The 16,902-nt window shown below is 46.9% G+C and overlaps 1 protein-coding gene across 2 annotated transcripts in view; it reads right to left on the bottom strand.

Annotated features, from left to right (window-relative positions):
- SBK1 (SH3 domain binding kinase 1) overlaps nucleotides 1–15,680 on the bottom strand; it is a 62,694-nt gene extending 47,014 nt beyond the window's left edge. Inside the window, exon 1 of one of the 2 annotated variants that reach the window (XM_029576721.1) lies at nucleotides 15,541–15,680. The gene's annotated coding sequence lies outside the window, so the exon portion shown is untranslated. Of the gene's footprint in view, nucleotides 1–15,210; nucleotides 15,283–15,540 lie in introns of those variants that run through there. The other variant, XM_029576720.1, reaches the window with a different exon arrangement.
- Nucleotides 15,681–16,902: the final 1,222 nt, after the last annotated feature.

Below are 16,902 nucleotides of genomic sequence, written 5' to 3'. Positions count from 1 at the left end.
AAAAAATATATTTCTAAATGATCTGGAAAGGGGGAATGACGAGTGAGGTGATTCCATTTGCAGACAACACAAAATTATTCAGAGTGGTTAAATCACAAGCAGACTGTGAATCATTTCAGGGGGACCTTGTGAGACTGGAAGATTGGGCCATTTAAATGGCAGATAGAATTTAATGTGGACAAGTGCAAAGTGAGGCACATGGGAGAAAAGTAACCCACACTGTAGCTTCATGATATTAGGAGTTACCACCCAGGAGAAGGACCTGGGCATCATAACAGACAATATTTTGAAATCCTCGGTTCAGTGTGTGGCAGTTCAGATCAGTGAGCAGCAGCGGCCCAAAAAAAAGTAAACAATGTTAGGAATTATTAGGAAAGGAATGGAAAATAAAACGGCAAACATCATAATGCCTCTGTATTGCTCCATGGGGAAGCCACACCTAGAGTATTTTGGCAGTTCTGGTCACAGCCTCTCAAAAAATATATAGTTGCATTGGAAAAGGTATAGAGAACGGTGATCAAAATGATAAAGGGAATGGAACTTCTTCCCTATGAGGTAAGACTAAAGAGATTAGGGCTGTTCAGCTTGGAGAAGAGACGGCTGAGAGGGGATATGATAGCGATCTACAAAATCATGAGTAGAATAGCATGAGTAAATGTAAATTGGCTATTTACTCCTTCAAAAAATACAAAGTCTAGGGGACACTTCATGAAGATAATAAATAGCACATTCAAAACAAATCAGAGAAAATTATTTTTTCACTTAATGCACAATTCAATGCTAGAGGATGTGGTTAAGGCAGTTAGTATAGTTGGGTTTAAAAAAGGTTTGGACAAGTTCCTGAAGAGATCAATAAACTGTTACTAACCACTATCTATCACTGTGCAAGAACATGGGATCTATTTACTGTTGAGGATCTTGCCAGGTAATTGTGATCTGGATTAGCTAGCTACTGTGGGGAAACAGGATTCTGGGCTTGATGCACTCTTGCTGATCCAGTATGGCAAATTCTTATGTTCCTAGGTCCTCTGCATAATCTGCCAGACAAACTCAGCAATATGAGCGCCTGCGCTTCTGCTAGGATTTCTAGTTGCAGCCTGTCAGACATACCCAGATGCTAGTTTTGAGTCTGATATCCCAGTAGGATCCAAACAGCTACTGTTACTAGGGAGCCACCCAGGTCCCTCCTGTCAGCTGCCAGACTCAGCTGTAGAGCACCTGCATTTCTGTTAGGATTTCTAGCTCTTGTGTACAGAAATGGCTTTTGAAAATTGCCCTGCTAATGTGAACACTTTAAGAATGCTGTAATTACAAAATTCAATTTCTTTTCATTTTGTGCTTCATGGCGTTTTCTATATCCACCTCTTTATCTGGATATATTGCCACATTGTAGATAACAGGACTACATCGGAAATAATTATTGAAAATACCATTCATATCAGCCTTTATTGGGTCTTCTGAAGGTTGGGTTAGGTTTGGGCTTGGGACCCCTCCTTTCCCCGGGTTTCTTGGGCAACAGTTAAGTCTTACGCTGGGCTACAAACCCCATTTAAGATCTGGCAACACTGTTTCCTCTCCACATCCTCTCGCACAGAGAGACACACCAGGACGCTTTCTGTGATAAACGTGTAAGAATCGCCCGTGCAGACTCCCCCCCCCCCCCCCCCCCCCCGAGACTGACATGCATGCCCATAGGTACGGACAGAAAGACAGACACACACAGGTTCTGCTAGCTGTGTCCCAAGGGGAGGCTCTCAAAACCTGCATGCCTGGCACTGGGGAAAAGGGAGCTGTGTTTTTTCCCCTTCTAGCCCCCGACCCTCTCTCTGCAGTACAGTCGGAAACCCTCCGGGGCTTTCCCACCGTCACTGCCGGCATTTGTGTGAGAGCAGTGCCCCTCGGGCTCCATTGTGCTGACTCGGCACAGCTCCCGGCCCACGATGCTAAACACGGGTCCTCATCGCAGGCACGAGGGACGCTGCCAGCTCAGCCAATCCGTGCGCGGCACGTGGATGCCATCCCTTGTCCTCATTTCCACGACACCACCTGCTCTGCCTACTCCCACACTCCAGAGGCGGCGTTGCAGAGGCATCGCACGGCGTGCGGCACGGAGTCCATCAGGTGTACCCTTCCTGTCTCAGACGTGGTGGAGACCATCAGGAAGTCAATGGGGCCTGACACGTCTCTTTCCCTGTCACTTCAGCAGTCTACAATATCGGTGCCATGCTCACCCTTTCGCTTTCAGTCATCTTCATGGTCACATGAGCCTGTCTGTACCATGGTGCAAGCAGGGACCGAGGCCCATCTCAGCCACATTTCCCACATCGCCCTCAACATGACGGTAATGGCACTCTCATAGAATGACAATTCCCCCCCCCCTCCCGCCCCCTCCAACCAAGGCCCTGGCCTTCACAGACTTCGGCAGCATCCTCTCAGTTACCAGAATGACCTAATTAATTACAGAACATCGCCAAATGATAGGGTCTGCCTGGGACCCACGGGATCCCCCAACCCTGACGCTTCAGGACATTCACAATAAACTACGGACAATTCTTCTCCAAGAACTCCTTTCAGTTGGTCCCAAAGCCCCTCCCGGAATCATCAGATCAGCCAGTCTGACGCGAACGAGAAGGCAGTGAAGACAGACTTAAGGACCACGGCGGATTTGGGTTTCAAGCAAAAGGGCAAAAACAAAAAGACAAGCAAATCAGTTCGCTTGCAATTTGGAAATAACCCACTGTTTGCCCAGTGTCAATTTCATGCAACTTGTGGAAGGAAAAAGTGCCACAGACCCATCCCCACTGCAACCAAAACGAGCTTGTGCACAGAGCACTGTGAGACATCTGTCCTTCTTCTCAGATTTAGCACATTTGGGAAAACACAGCTTTTGCACGAGTAGTTTTTCCCTGCACAATTTTTTTTTCTGTGGGCTTTCCCTCCCCTCCCCCTCCCCCCTTCTTTACCTTATCATTTCTACCAGGTGTACACAGCACTGTACAACTACGCCTACGCGGGCAGTCCCTCCTCCGTGCAGCAGTGCCAGCAGGTTTGTGGCGGCTGGGGAGTTGTGCAGCGAGGTGATCAGGGAAGGAGAGAGGAAGCACCTCCCCAGCAACCAACCGGGCTGGTGCCAATAGGTCGGTGGTAGCCAGGTTCTGTCCAGCAAGGCCATGGGGACCTAGCCGGCTGGATTTTCAGCCAACAGCCTCACCAGTTTCGGCAGCTGTTTACGGACATTATAAATCTTGGTACTAAGAGGTGGCGGAGGGCCTGGGCGTTGGATGAAGAATGAGAACACATATGCGCATCCTTCCAGGATAGTAAAACACCGAAGAGAAAGACCAGGAAAAAAATGCCTTGGAGAAGAAGTACTACCCACCGAGCTCTCAGGCTCCTAGGGCTGGCAGCTGGGACGTATCCTTAGCAGTATGGAGAGGAATAACTGGGCACACTGAATAGGCCAATTGGATTTTATTCTCCTGTCCTCTGCTGTGTTGCTATGTGCATGTTACTATGCAGCAGGAAATTAAATCCTTGGGTAAAAGACTCACAGTTTCAGCATTCAGTAAGAAAGTGGACTAGCAGGCTTTTTTACACTCTTTAAATCTATGCTGAAATTTGAGGATGTCTGATTTCTTGTATTAATATTATTAAAGACCAGTTTCTCTCTTCTCCTCCTAATTTTCCCTCAGGTTCCTTTTCCTCTCCTCTAGCTCACCTCTGAAACATCACCCCAGCTCCTCCTGAAGGTTGAGCTGCTTTCACGCTGAGCCTCGGGTTGCGGACTCATTCCAGGCCAACCAAACAGGGCAATCCGGTCCAGGTCTTCCCCCATTGTATGCAAGGAGCTGCACCTGTGATTGTCTCAGGGGAATCCCAGAGAAAATGAGAACTACAAGTCTCTGCATGCAATGCAGAAAAACCAGGACCATCTATTGATTATTTCCATTTATAAAACCGCCTCTCCAACAAGGGTTCTGGGCGAGTACATAACATACAACAATAAACACCATTCCACAATACAGCTTCAACTACTATAGAATTAAAACAAGACAGACAATAACAAAAAGTAACAATTAAAACTAAGAAAAATGACTCTTGGGTGACTTGGGGTAATTTGGCAATCCTAGCTGAGGCCCTCAATAATTGAGATTATCTCAAGGCAGCTCCTTTGTAGGTCATGGCACAGGCCATTCTCTCTTCAGTCAGTCATGGACGATACCCCTACCTGGGAATGTTCAAAACTGGCTCCCTTTGAGATTTGCAAGGGAGCATCTAATAAACTGGATGTAGGGATTACCCCCAAAATATTATTATCCAAATGTGCAGCCTCTGGAATCCTGGAGTCGACTTAAAAAGCGGACATCACAAAATCACACACAATTCAGTACAATCGCAGCACATTCTGTAAGGCACTTACTGACTTGAGAGTCTGGACCTAAGGATTCTGTCCATACTTGATTCTTTTAGTTATTCAAACCAATCCATGCAAAGCAATATGTGTTGCTGTCTTACTGTACAAAGCAGTCATTTTTTAAATGTACTTAATCAAGAGACAAACTGGAGACCATAAACTAAAAATATTCTTCACCCCAGACCAGTGCAAGTTTAAGCCCATGTCTCTTGCCCCAGTGACATCTACTGTAAGATAATACAAAGCAGCAAGAAGGGTTTCAAACCTGTCTTATTTATTTTATTTATTTAAATAGATTTCTTGTCTGTGCCCTCCAAGGTTCAGGGCAGTTTACAATAAAACAAGCATAATAAAATAGATTATAATAAAGCATTTACATATAAACATAAACATAAAATTAAAATCAATAAAATCAATAAATGAGTAAACAGGGAAATAGGGAACTACAGACAAGGTAGAGGTCATGTCAGTGGACATAATCAAACAGAATAAAATCATAAAAGGTCTTTGAAAGCCTGTCTAAATAGGTAATACTTTAGGGCTTTCTAAACATCATGCTTATCATTTAAATTTCTGATGGAACTGGGTATTGAGTTACATAAAATGGGGCCAGCGATGGAAAAGGGATGCTCTCTTGTTATGTTGAGCCTCGATGATTTGTGGGAAGGGATCTGAAGAAGAAACTGGCTTTGATGAGGGAGTGTAAAGGTGAAGAATTGCGGAAAGCCATGGGGTATTCTGGTTGTGAATCAGGTTGTGTAAAATGGTTAGGATTTTGTATTTAATTCTCCAGGAAATTGGTAACCAATGTAATTCTAGAAGGACAGGGAAAATGTGTTCATGTAATTTGGTGTTGGTCAGAAGACGTGCCGCTGCATTTTGCGATAGTTGAAGGGGTTTAGAGGGAGGCCAAGATATAAGGAGTTACAGTAATCAAGACCAGTAAGGATTAGAGATTGTAATATAGTTCGGAAAGCTGATGGATCAAAGAGAGATGTAACATGTCTGAGGAGACGAAGTTTATAGAAGGTTGATTTGACTACTGATTTAATGTGAGCTTTCATGTCAAGCTTGGAATCAAGGAAAATGCCAAAGTGGCGGGCAGAGAAAGAAATCTTGATGGGTGTATCATTAATGGTTATGGAGTTAGGGATGTCAAATGAGGGATTAACAAATATCATGATTTCTGTCTTTGAGAGATTTAAGGAAAGTTCGTTATGGAGTAACCATGACTTTACGGATGATAAGCATAAAGTGATAAACTGGAGGTGGAATGCCAGGACCGCCAAGCTGGAAAATAGAATTGGATATTATCAGCATATATACGATAAGAGACTCCTAAGGTGGAGAGCAGCTGGCAAATGGGGATAATGTAGATATTAAATAGAGCAGTGGAGAGCACTGAACCTTGAGGTGCACCAGTGTTGAGAGGAAACCAGGAAGAGGTGGCAGAGTTTAAATGTACTTTCTGGAATCAATTATCTAGGTAGGATGAAAACCATGTAATGATGGACCCAGATAATCCATCTCCCTGTCCTATGATGCCATCTTTCTTTTCTCTATCCTAGTCTTATCCCCTTTTCTCTCATTTTTTTCCTTTTTTCTATATTCTTTTATTTTCCATTCTATATTTTAGTCAGCTTACTTCATTTAGAAACACAGAACATGATGATAGATAAAGATCATATGGCCCATCCACACCTCCTGCTCAGCTTTATAGTCCCTTCCTCTCCCTAAGAGATTCGCTGAGCTTGTCCCATGAATTCTGGTTCTGTCCTTGTCTGCACCATCTCCACTGGGAGGCTGTTCCATGCATCCACCAATACTCCTTAGATGACGCTTGAGTCTAACCCTTTCACCCTTATTCCATGACCCCTAGCACCAAAGCCTCCCATCTCCTGTGCATTTATTCCTTGGGAGGTATTCCTTTCTCTTCTTTTTTCCAGGGTATACATGTTTGGATCTTTAAGGCTGTTCCCATATGCCTTATGATGAAGACCGTTGATAAATTTAGTAGCTACCCCAGTGCCCTCTGGGCCAACTCTAACCTTATGAAGATGCAATCTCTAGAACTATGCACAGTATTCCAAATTAAGTCTCACCAAAGATTTACACAGAGGCAATACTACCACCACTTGCATACTGGGCTGGCTATATTCCCTATGCCCTCAAGCAGCCTTCTAGCTTTTGTCATCACCTTATCTACCTATTTGGTCATCTGAAGATAATCAGATATGATCATTTCCAGCTCCCACTCTTTTTTTGTGCACAGAAGACCTTCACTCTCTATACTATATTGCTCCCTTGGGTTTTTACAACCCAAATGCATGAGCCTGCATTTTTTTAGCATTAAATCTTAGCTGCCAGACTAGGCCATTTCTCAAACTTCACTAGATTCATCCTTCTAAGGATGAATCTGTTGCAGATTTTCATATCATCTACAAATCTTTCCCAATAGCCATTCCACAATATCATTTATGAAATGAAAACAAAACTGGACAAGGACCAATCTTTGTGGCACACCACTGGTAACCCCCCTTTCTTTGGAATAACTCTGGTTTACCACTACCCTTTGTCATCATACATTCAACTAGTTTCTAACCCAGTCAGTCACTTTAGAATCTATAGCTAGAGCACTCAGTTTGTTCATAAATCACCTATGTGGTACCATGTCAAAGGCCTTGCTGAAATCCAGGTATTCTACATCTAGTGCTCTCCCCTGATCTAACTGGCCTCCCAGTCAAAGAAATTGATCAGATTCATCTGCCATGAGCTACCTCTGGAAAAACCACGCTGCCTTGGGTTTTGTAATCCAATGGATTCCAGACACTGCACTATCCACTACTATTCAAGCAGCAATTCCATTACTTTACTCACCATCAAGGTCAGACTAACAGGCCTACAGTTTTCAGACTCCTCCATACTTCTGCTGTCGTGGAGAGGAACCATCTTTGTCTGTCTCCAGTCCTCCGGAACTACTCCTGACTCTAAAGAAGCATTGACAAAGTCAGCCAGCGGAGCTGCCAGGACATCTCCAAGTTCCCTTCGTACCCTCGGATGTATCCCAACCGGCCCCATCGCCTTATCTATTTTCAGTTTTGCTAGCTCCTCACGAGCAAAGCCTTCCGAAAACTGTTCAGGGTCTACCAATCCTATTTGTGGCGCCAGGCCCCTTCCCCAGCAAGTCTTACAACCCCCTTTCCTCCTATCACGAACATATCTGGAAGAAGTCTTGCTCCCATGTTTTATTGTATTTGCTCTTTTTTCTTACATTAGTGTCTTTGTCCTCCCATTTTCCCAGCTTCTCTTAGCTTTTCCAGATATAGGCACATCTTCCTCGTTCTGCAGTCTCTTGCAGTTTAGGAACCTGATCCCTTTTTTCCTTCCCTTTTCAGCCACATTTTTAGAACACCAGAGTGGCCTCTTTTTCCTCTTTCATATTTGTTTCTTTTTATCTGTATCCATTTTCCATTATTTCTGTCATTATCTCTTCTCCCTGACCGTCCATTTCGCTTCCTTTTCAGCATGCTAACGTCTTCTGCCTTCTTGCTGTGCATTTTGCAACCTCTCTCCTACTCCCCTTTTTATAGTATTTCTTTTGTGCATCCTTATTTGATTCTGATTCCCTTTTTTCCCTATTTCACCCTTTTAAACAGTTTCACTGCCCTCCTCAACAGCAGATTTTTTTTTTTTTAAATCCACAAGACCTTTCTTATTTTTCTGTTTTGCTTTTTCGGGGGGGGGGGGGGGGAGGAATCAGCAGCTTCCTCCTGCTCCTTTTGGCTTCCAGCTCAGTCAAAATTGAAACGTGGACCTGGTGCCATGCGCCTTCATTCACAGCTACCCAAGGAATCTTCTTCCAGCTTCCTTTCACGGCAGCGACAGACCACAGCCAGGGACCATGCTCCATGGCTCCTTCAAGATTTCTACACTCATGGGTGCCACCGCTGGCCACTAGGTGCCGCCATTGCACGACACCTGGAACTCCCTTCCCTGCATGAGCTGTGAACGCTACATCCACAGCAGATTACCTTAATTGGGAATTTAACCCAGCGCCTCGGTTCTGTCACTACCCTCTCATTTCTCCTTCTAGTCAGTCCTGGAGAAAACTAGAGGCGTCGCAGATGGTGACATCTTTATACTGGAACAACATCAGATTATTCCAAACTACATAAGCCCCTGACTGAGATACACACATCTGAAGAAGGGACCCAGCTGGCTTCTTTTTACTGTAACTTTATTAGACTAAAGTTAAAGAGGAAAACGTTTATATCCATAATATTTTTTATTATAATTTTAGCCAAGCAGTTTCCTCCTCTACTTTGGCATCCAGCTGAAGTGAAAGCAGCCTCTTTCAAGCATCAACCAGGGTATTTCCCCTATTTTTATAATCACTAGCCAAGCCACAAAATGTGATTCCCCCTGGAGCCAGTAGGTGTCACCATCGAGCAAGGGCTGAGACTCCCTGCCCTCTCCATCCCGGGGGCTGAGTATGCTACCTCTACAGTATTCTCAGCCCTGGGTGGCTCGAGGAGGAAAAGATGGGCTTGGAAATCAAACCCAGAATTTCTGCTACACTGAGCCACTGGCAGCACGAACCCTCTCTGATCAATCTTTTCATCATGCATAAAGGTTAATGTTGCCGTGTACCCTAATGTTGGTGGTTATATATGCGGGTTAATAAAAGTTTGAAATGGAATAACAAATGCTGTGGTGTCTAATTGGGGGTGGAGGGAGGAAGCATATGCACAGGGGGAATGGTTGAATGTGTGTGGTGTGCCAGGATTATGCATGTTATGAACCAAACAGTGTAGAACTGTGAAACAATCATCACCCTGCTTTACAGCAGTCCACTTCACGATACTCACCCCTGGCTTTCTGAGAGGTTGCATCTTCAACCTATCACCTACTCCTAAATGTCTTTGAGATAGCTCCTCCCACCCATCTAGATCTGGGGGTTGGAGAACGTAGTTTGGAAGGCTGTATTTTCCATTGATGTAATAGCCTTCTGAGCTCCATATTCCATGTTGCTTTATATTCAGCACATTCTTGGCCTCAGAAGATCATCATTCCTTGTGTCTGTCCTCACCCCCACCCCAATACTTTTGAACCATTTAACCAATTTCATTTCAGATTTCTGCCACAGATGAAATCTGTGACCCCTAATTCACACTTTGAATGTGCCCTGAATTCTCCCATCACTTAGAATCCCTTCTATTTATTTCATGTAGGGAATCAGGCCAGATCAAGTCAGTTGAAATCTCAGGGAGGTTGCAGCAGATTATGCTATAATCAAGAATTTTTAATTAGTCCTTCTGTTGGTTATTGCCTGTGGTCACTTCTTGCCTGCATTCCTACAGGGAAAATATAGTCCCATATGTTTAATGTTGTACATATCACACAGACATTCATACAATGAATGGATTTTGTCATAACCATGAACATCATACCAAAGGGGAAAATGTGGAATCAAGAAATGTTCACCCGTGTCCTTGTTTTATGGAAATTGACCAAAGTTATCCCTTCCCATCCACCAATCAGAGGTGCTGATTTCACTTTTAACCTCTATTAACTAACATTAACTTATTTGTGATCATGCTAAAAGAACAAAAAAAAACCATGTTTGGCTACATTGCTCTCTTTCTGTTTTGTATCTTTGCTCCCTGGTCTATCGTATTGCCTCAAACAATCCATCAGTTCCTATTATCTCATAACCCTTTAGAATCTAAAGCCTATTATCACACACTCCTCTTAATCTTCCTTTTGCCTGGATACATAATCCCCATAGTCTGGGTCTTTCATCAGGAAGATGATTGTTCCTGCTCTCTCATTTTCCATAGGCTGCAGTTAAACCTTTCCCGACTCATAAATAATTTTCTTGCTGTGCCGATTCGAAAACCTGGCAGAATGCTCCAGATGTGCTCTTCAAAGGTTTACTTGGTACGCAGGTTACCACTGCAATCCCGGATAAACACAAAAGGCCAGTCACACAGACAGCTTCCTGCAGCAGCAGCAGGATCCTCAGGTCCAGCATGGAGCCCCGTCAGACTCGTGTTACATCTTAAATTCACTCGCAGGGCACCAACACCACGCCGTGGCAGGCTACGTTTTCTAACAACCACCAATGTAATCAGAAGTCAACTGCAAAGGCCGGATCGCTCTCCCTTCTCCAACGTCAGGGATTCATAAACCAACTCAGAGCTCCAAGTACCTTCCTAACCTCACATTCATAATGCATCTCAGGGGGTCTCCCGCACCATCCTAAACTCAGAGACTCGTAATCCTCCTCGGGACCTCTGGCACCTTCCCAAACTCGGAAATGTGTAATCCATCTCAGGACATCGGGTGGACCTGGCTTTTGAGCTGTCATCATGAAATATAAAGATACTCAGCATCTAATGGTGTCAATTTATTACCTGACATCAACCAGCTCGCGGAAAAGATTCCTAGGATAAGTATTCAGTGACACCGAACCGGAATAGTAATCACATTTATTATTCACATTGCAGCGTCGACGTGCAGATCGCTGCGCAGGGAACCGAGGAGTTTCAAAAAAATAATAATTCCATCCAAGGAACCAAATTAGTTACAATCTTAAAGGTGTTCTGCAGCCACACACCAGAAACTCATTTTTACAAAGTGACTTCTACCACTGAAGAGGCATCGATTACCATACAGAACTTCTGTGGAAGTGGGGTTTTTTTGTTTGTTTTAAATTAGTTATTTTTATAGTGTTACTGGACATACCCAGCACTGTACAATTCCTGTACTATCTGTCCCTTCCCCAAAGAGCTTACACTCCTGAGGCAATGGGAGATAAAATTGACTTGTGGAAGAAGTGGGATTTAAACCCCTGCTTTCTTCGGCTCTCGGCCCACTGCTCTGTTAGGCCACTTCTTTTAGGTAGCACACAAGGGCAGGCCCCCGGGGAGCTCCCTTGTTAAGAGCACCTCAAACTGATTCAGATTCAGGCTGGCTGAAACGTCCTCAGCACTAAACATGACAGGAGAAGGGAAAATCACTGGTCATTTAAGGAGGGGCTTTCTGGCCAAGTGTTGTTCCTCTGCTTGCCCTCTGCCCTATCTGGAAAGAATCGCAGGGAAACCAAGCCCCCTGCTGGGCTCGGAAGGGGTTGGGGCATCCTCGTAGATTGCGCCCAGCCCCAGAGCCCAGAGGTGACGTACAAGGTGATTCATGGTTGAGATCTGGGCTTGGGTCTCGGCATAACTGAAGGCAAGCCGGGTAAAATGGCCCTCCTATGGCCAGCTGAAAAGAGGCACCGGCTTTCATGGCACATGGACTGCCAGCAGGCGTTCTCGGAGGCAGGTCTGCACCGCCCTTGTAGGGATGCCCACTCGGCCACCCGCCCGAGACGCGCGAGTGCAAACTACGCGCTCGTCCTTAGCCCGCGCCCTTCAAACTCATAGTCACTCGTGAAGAATTTGCATCATATGTGGGTGCTAGTGCGCCACGCTGCGGCTCATTTGAAAAAAAAAAATTCTCCCTCCATTATCATTTGCAAAGAGCAGAGGCTCTTAAAACGTATCAGGGAAACTAAGCGAAGAGTCATTCCAGCCTCACCCCGTCAGAAGTGCAAATGCTATGTTGCACAAAACTACGGTCCAGTGTGCCCTCAAAGGAACAGCAGCATTTTTATGCTGGCGATTACATTTTTTTTACCCAAAGAGGGCTTCTTCTGGGTGCCGTGCACCTGAATTTTCTCTGACCCCCACCCCACCTACAAGAAACCATCTGTCAAGGCGGTGCCACTTCACCAACAGGCTGGCCCAGCGGCGGTGCTGTACCCGGCCACGCAGACGGTCCCTGGCTCGAGCCCCAAATTCAGATCTTCGGCTCCCTGGGTCAGCTGGGGGGGTGGGGCCGGAAATGCTGCGGTCATTGCCTTAAGGACCACACTTAGTGGCTGTAACTCAGGGCCCATGAATGCAAGGTTCCCGAAGGAGCCTCCTGCCTGGAACAGCCTAGGTACATTGTGGGGAATATAAAATAGGGGCAAAACTCCCCAAGGAGTCATGAATGAAGGCTCCAGCTGGAGGAAAAAGCCCAGTCATTTAAAAAAAAAAAAAAAAAAAGCCATTTTCTCCTTCCCCGGGTGCATGACCACTGCTGGTAAGTATCATTCCCAGCAGGAGGCAGAGATTTATCAAGGTTTGGTTTCATTTTTTGTTACAGTGTAAGTTTTAAGTCTGAAGCGCGTTTTGCGCCGGATTGAAATTTCGATAAATCTGCCTCCAAATCAGCAAGGATGAAACCTGGTTGGAGCCCTTTACTAATATACCATATAAGCTTTGAATAGCACACAGAGCTCTGCTCAGTGCAACCCCACACTATAAGCAACATCTCAGATTCCACACTTAAAAGGGGTTTCAGAAAAATAAAATAAAAAAGGCTCCTTTTTCGAAATTGGTTTTGACCAAAGGACAAGTACTTATTTAAAAAAAAGAAAAAAAATCAGTAAAGATTTTCTGCCATTCTTTCTTCATGGCAAAATGAGAACAGACGATAAAAGATTTTCTGTCTCAAAACTGAAAACATATTTACATGCAGAACACCAGAATAAGGAGCCCCTGTGGCTTCAAGAGCTTAGGCAAGGTAATGATATGTAAAAAAAAAAAGGCAAATTTTAAAAATTGAAATATTAGATTGGGGGGGAGGGGGAGGGCCAGCGGCAGCCTCTCCCTTTCACTCCAGCTGCATTAGGGGGAGAGGCATCAGTTTGCCTTAGGTTCTAAGGCAGCGAGCTGGCAGCAAATCAAGCCCTGAGGCCACATCATCTTTTTCTGTTTCGTTGCCTAACAAAAGCCACAAAAGGTTCCCAGTTGCTGCAGGACCAATACCAGCACCGGAACTCTGCAGGTGTGGAATAAGAGGCTATGGCCCTACAAACTATTCTGCACAGCGCTGGGTGGAGGAATAGCACACCAGAAACAGGACAATATTTACCAATGAATTAGCCGGGTATTATGTGATCTGGATCGGCCGCTCTGTCCATGAACCTTTGCTAGCAGCATCCAAGCCGAAGCCAGGCTGGGTCACGGCAAGCGTTCGTGGCCAGTGGCCAATCCAGATCACATAATACCCGGCGGATCCCAAAGACAACATACAAGATCCTTAAATAAAGGGCTAGTTTTGTTTCCAGTGAAGTGGCTTGCACTAGTACACATTTTCCATAGAGACGCAGAATGTGACTCTTTTCTCCTGCTGCTCCTCTAGTAGCCGTGTAAACTTATCCGGTTGCTGACTCCACTCCGGTTCGCACGCCTGCTTTCTGCCCAAAGAATCTGGAGTGGAAGTTCAACAACATCTGGAAAGCATTTTGCTTATTTATGAGCACAAACCCAGCATCACATGCCCATGCAACAAACAGCAAAGAAACGCAAATACTGAAAGAAAGAAAGAAAAAAAATACCAACAAATAAACCTGTGACATCTAGCTACAGAGAAACTGCCTGCAGGGGCCTGGAGAGAGAACCAGTCGTCAGCTTTTTTAATGTCTGAATTATAATAGTAATGAATGAAGTGGGATTCGAAGAGCGCCCTTCGTCCACCCTGTGGCCGAGTGGCTACCGGTTTTAGCACCCGGGCTGCCTCAGACCTTGGGAAAGGGAAAAATTGAGCCACGCGGATTGCAGGCACAAACCCTTCACGTCCCCGTCTTCCTCTCCACGCTGCGGAAGCCAGGCCAATGTCTGCCTGCCTTGAGCAAGGCTGGCTGCTGCTGCCCCAGAAGTTTTCCGAACTCGGGCGGAAGGTGAAGCAAAGGCTCCCCCGGATTTGCCGCCAGCAGCCGCAGGCGTGCGAGTTTCCCCGTCCAAACTCTGCGGGCTTTACTGGAGGCGCCGGCCTTTCCTTCCCCAAAGGAATCCATCTCCTTTCTCGGACTTTCTAGGAAAGCAGGCAGGTAAGCTCTCCAGCAGCAGCAGCAGCGTTCCTGAAAGTCCCCAGCAGCGCCGCGAGCCCACTCATCCCCAGCGCGCTCGAGGTCAGGGCAGAGCGCCCGAGGTCAGGGCAGAGCGCTCGAGGTCAGGGCAGAGCGCCTGTGCGGGGCTCCGGCCTCAGAGCGCCGGCGCCGGGGGACACTGCTTACACCCAACAAAGCCCGGCTCAGCCGCTGCAGCTGCTGGCCAGAGCCCTTTGTCAAGAAATGAGGGGCACGCACCACGGCTTTTGGTGCTCCCAGCTCCCCCTCCCCCCCCAAATCCTGCTACCTATATCGTTTCCCACCTCCTGGACTGGACATAAGTTGGGTGGCAGGAGAGGCAGAGCATCCTCTCACATCTTCATTTCGTTTTGAGGAAAGCAGATGACAGGATCAAAATTGCCTGCTCCGTTTGCTGTCAGCCAGCAAAGAAAAACACCTCTGTACAGGACCCAGCTGTGCTAATAGGAGCTTATTAGAGGAATCAATGCGTCCTTTAGAAACCCACAATCCATTCTTGCCACTGATGTGAAACCGATAGCCCTAGCACTAGCAACGATAGCAGATGGAGAAGATGCGCTAGCAAAAGGACTTTATCCTGAGATTTCTTTACAAGGCTTGAAGACGCGGCTCCAAGAGTTAGACTTCGAAATGCCACCCTCACAAAGGCGCACAATGGGACTCCTTGTGCCGAGCTCTGCGTACTAAGGACACCTTTCTATCTGGGACACACGTAGTGCTTGGTCTTCTCCTCCGTACCCCTATACCTCCTTCCCTGATCTATTTATTAGGACACTTTTCTCCTGCCTGGGTCAGGCGATAAAAGGACCGGAAAGGCCGAGCGGAGCTCACTCACCTCTCGGGCACATAGTATTCCTGGGCTAGATAGGTGCAACGCTGGCACAGATCGCCCGCCGCACCTGGATGACTGCTGGGGCTCAGCTGCTACCCGGGTGCGGCGTAGGACACACACCCGGGGGGGGGCTCCCGTCAGCGGCACGTCACGTAACAATACCAGGCCCCCCCTCTATATGGACCGGGCTGGGAGTCCGTATGCACAGCCCCTGGGCCCGGACCAGACTGAACACGAACAGCGCGGGACGGGACGGAACCGGGAAGGGGGGGGGGGGCGGTGGAGGGGCGGCGATCGGCTGCAGCCGGAGGTAAGCCGAAGCGAGGGTCTCACCTGGGTTGGCGGAGGCTCCTACGGGAGCACCGGGCTGCGCGGCTCCGTCCCCTTTGTTCTCATCTCCGAGCCCGATCTCGCCACGGCACCTGCGCCGGATCGGCCGCCGCTCTCTGCCCGATTCTCCGGCTCCGACCTCCCCCTCCCCCCTCCGACACCACCTCCCCAGCCTCACAGGCTGCCCGCCGCGCGCCCCGGGGGCTCCGGGCTCCCCCCCATCGCAGCCCGGGCACCTGCTCCCTCCTTCGCTCGCGCGCTCTCTCTCTCTCGCTCGCTCGCTCTGGCTGCCCGTGCCCAGGTCCCTCACAGTCTCCTTGGCCGCCTGGGTCTTAGCGCCCGCCCGCCGCGGCGGCGCTCCGAAGCCAGATCTAGGTCAGAGCCGAAGTGGAGCGGGCGGGATTTCTCCCGCACCGCTCCCTCTTCCCCCATCCGCCCGAGTGTGTGCATCTATAATTAATCGAGCAGAAAGCGCGCCGTAGCCATGGGGAAACCAGAGCATCTGAAAGAACGGATGATCGATCCCTGAAAATCCAAATGGATTGGTTCAGGGAGCGCATTTGGCCCTAACTCGCGCTTCGGAAATCAAAACCTTATAGACAGTTTTCAACACTTTCAACCTCCATGCAAACTTCAGATTGCACCTCCAGCTCGGTAGGGGCTGTGAGTCAATTTGCATCAGTTACTTATCAGCACCGCTCTACGTCGGTTCTTTATTACAACAATTCATCAAGGTAGGCGTTAATGATCCTATTTGTTTTAACAAATTGGAATTGCTAAAACAAATACTGACTTTAGAATATGGAAAGGGACCATCAATAAGATATTGCTAGGGACCAAGAATAAGATTTGCTACATATGTATATAATCTGTGATGACTGGTGGGCCATGAAATAGGGGGTGCTATACTGGTAATCTTCCCAGTTCATAGCCCTATACCATCTCTTCAACTTTACCCTCTATTGCTGCTGCCATTTCCCCTCGCTTTTCTTCACGTCCTCTATGCTAGCCCTCTCCGTCTACAACTCTTCCCCCCCCCCATCTATCCATCTCTTGATTCTCCCTGTGTGCTCTACGTGCTCCTCTCACCTTCCCTCGATCCAACATCGGCAGCACCATGCAGGTTGTTCTCTGATCTTCTGCCAACTGAATTATCTAAAACATGGTTTGTTATTCCTAAGGGAACAAAATCTGCAGGCAAATACATGGCTATGAAATCACACAGAAACCCCGCAAGAAATCACAGAGAGTTTATGACATTGCTACAAATCCTAATTTTATAACAAACGTGTAGCTAGAAGCATAAAAAAAAAAAAAGTGAATCCTGTTTTTGCAAAAATCAGAGCAGCTAGTTGTCAGCTAAGT

This window comes from Rhinatrema bivittatum, chromosome 14 (genome assembly GCF_901001135.1).
Source record: "Rhinatrema bivittatum chromosome 14, aRhiBiv1.1, whole genome shotgun sequence".
Lineage (NCBI taxonomy): Eukaryota > Metazoa > Chordata > Amphibia > Gymnophiona > Rhinatrematidae > Rhinatrema > Rhinatrema bivittatum.
The sequence above is the reverse complement of the archived record's forward strand: the minus strand, read 5'-3'. Positions and strand labels throughout refer to the sequence as shown.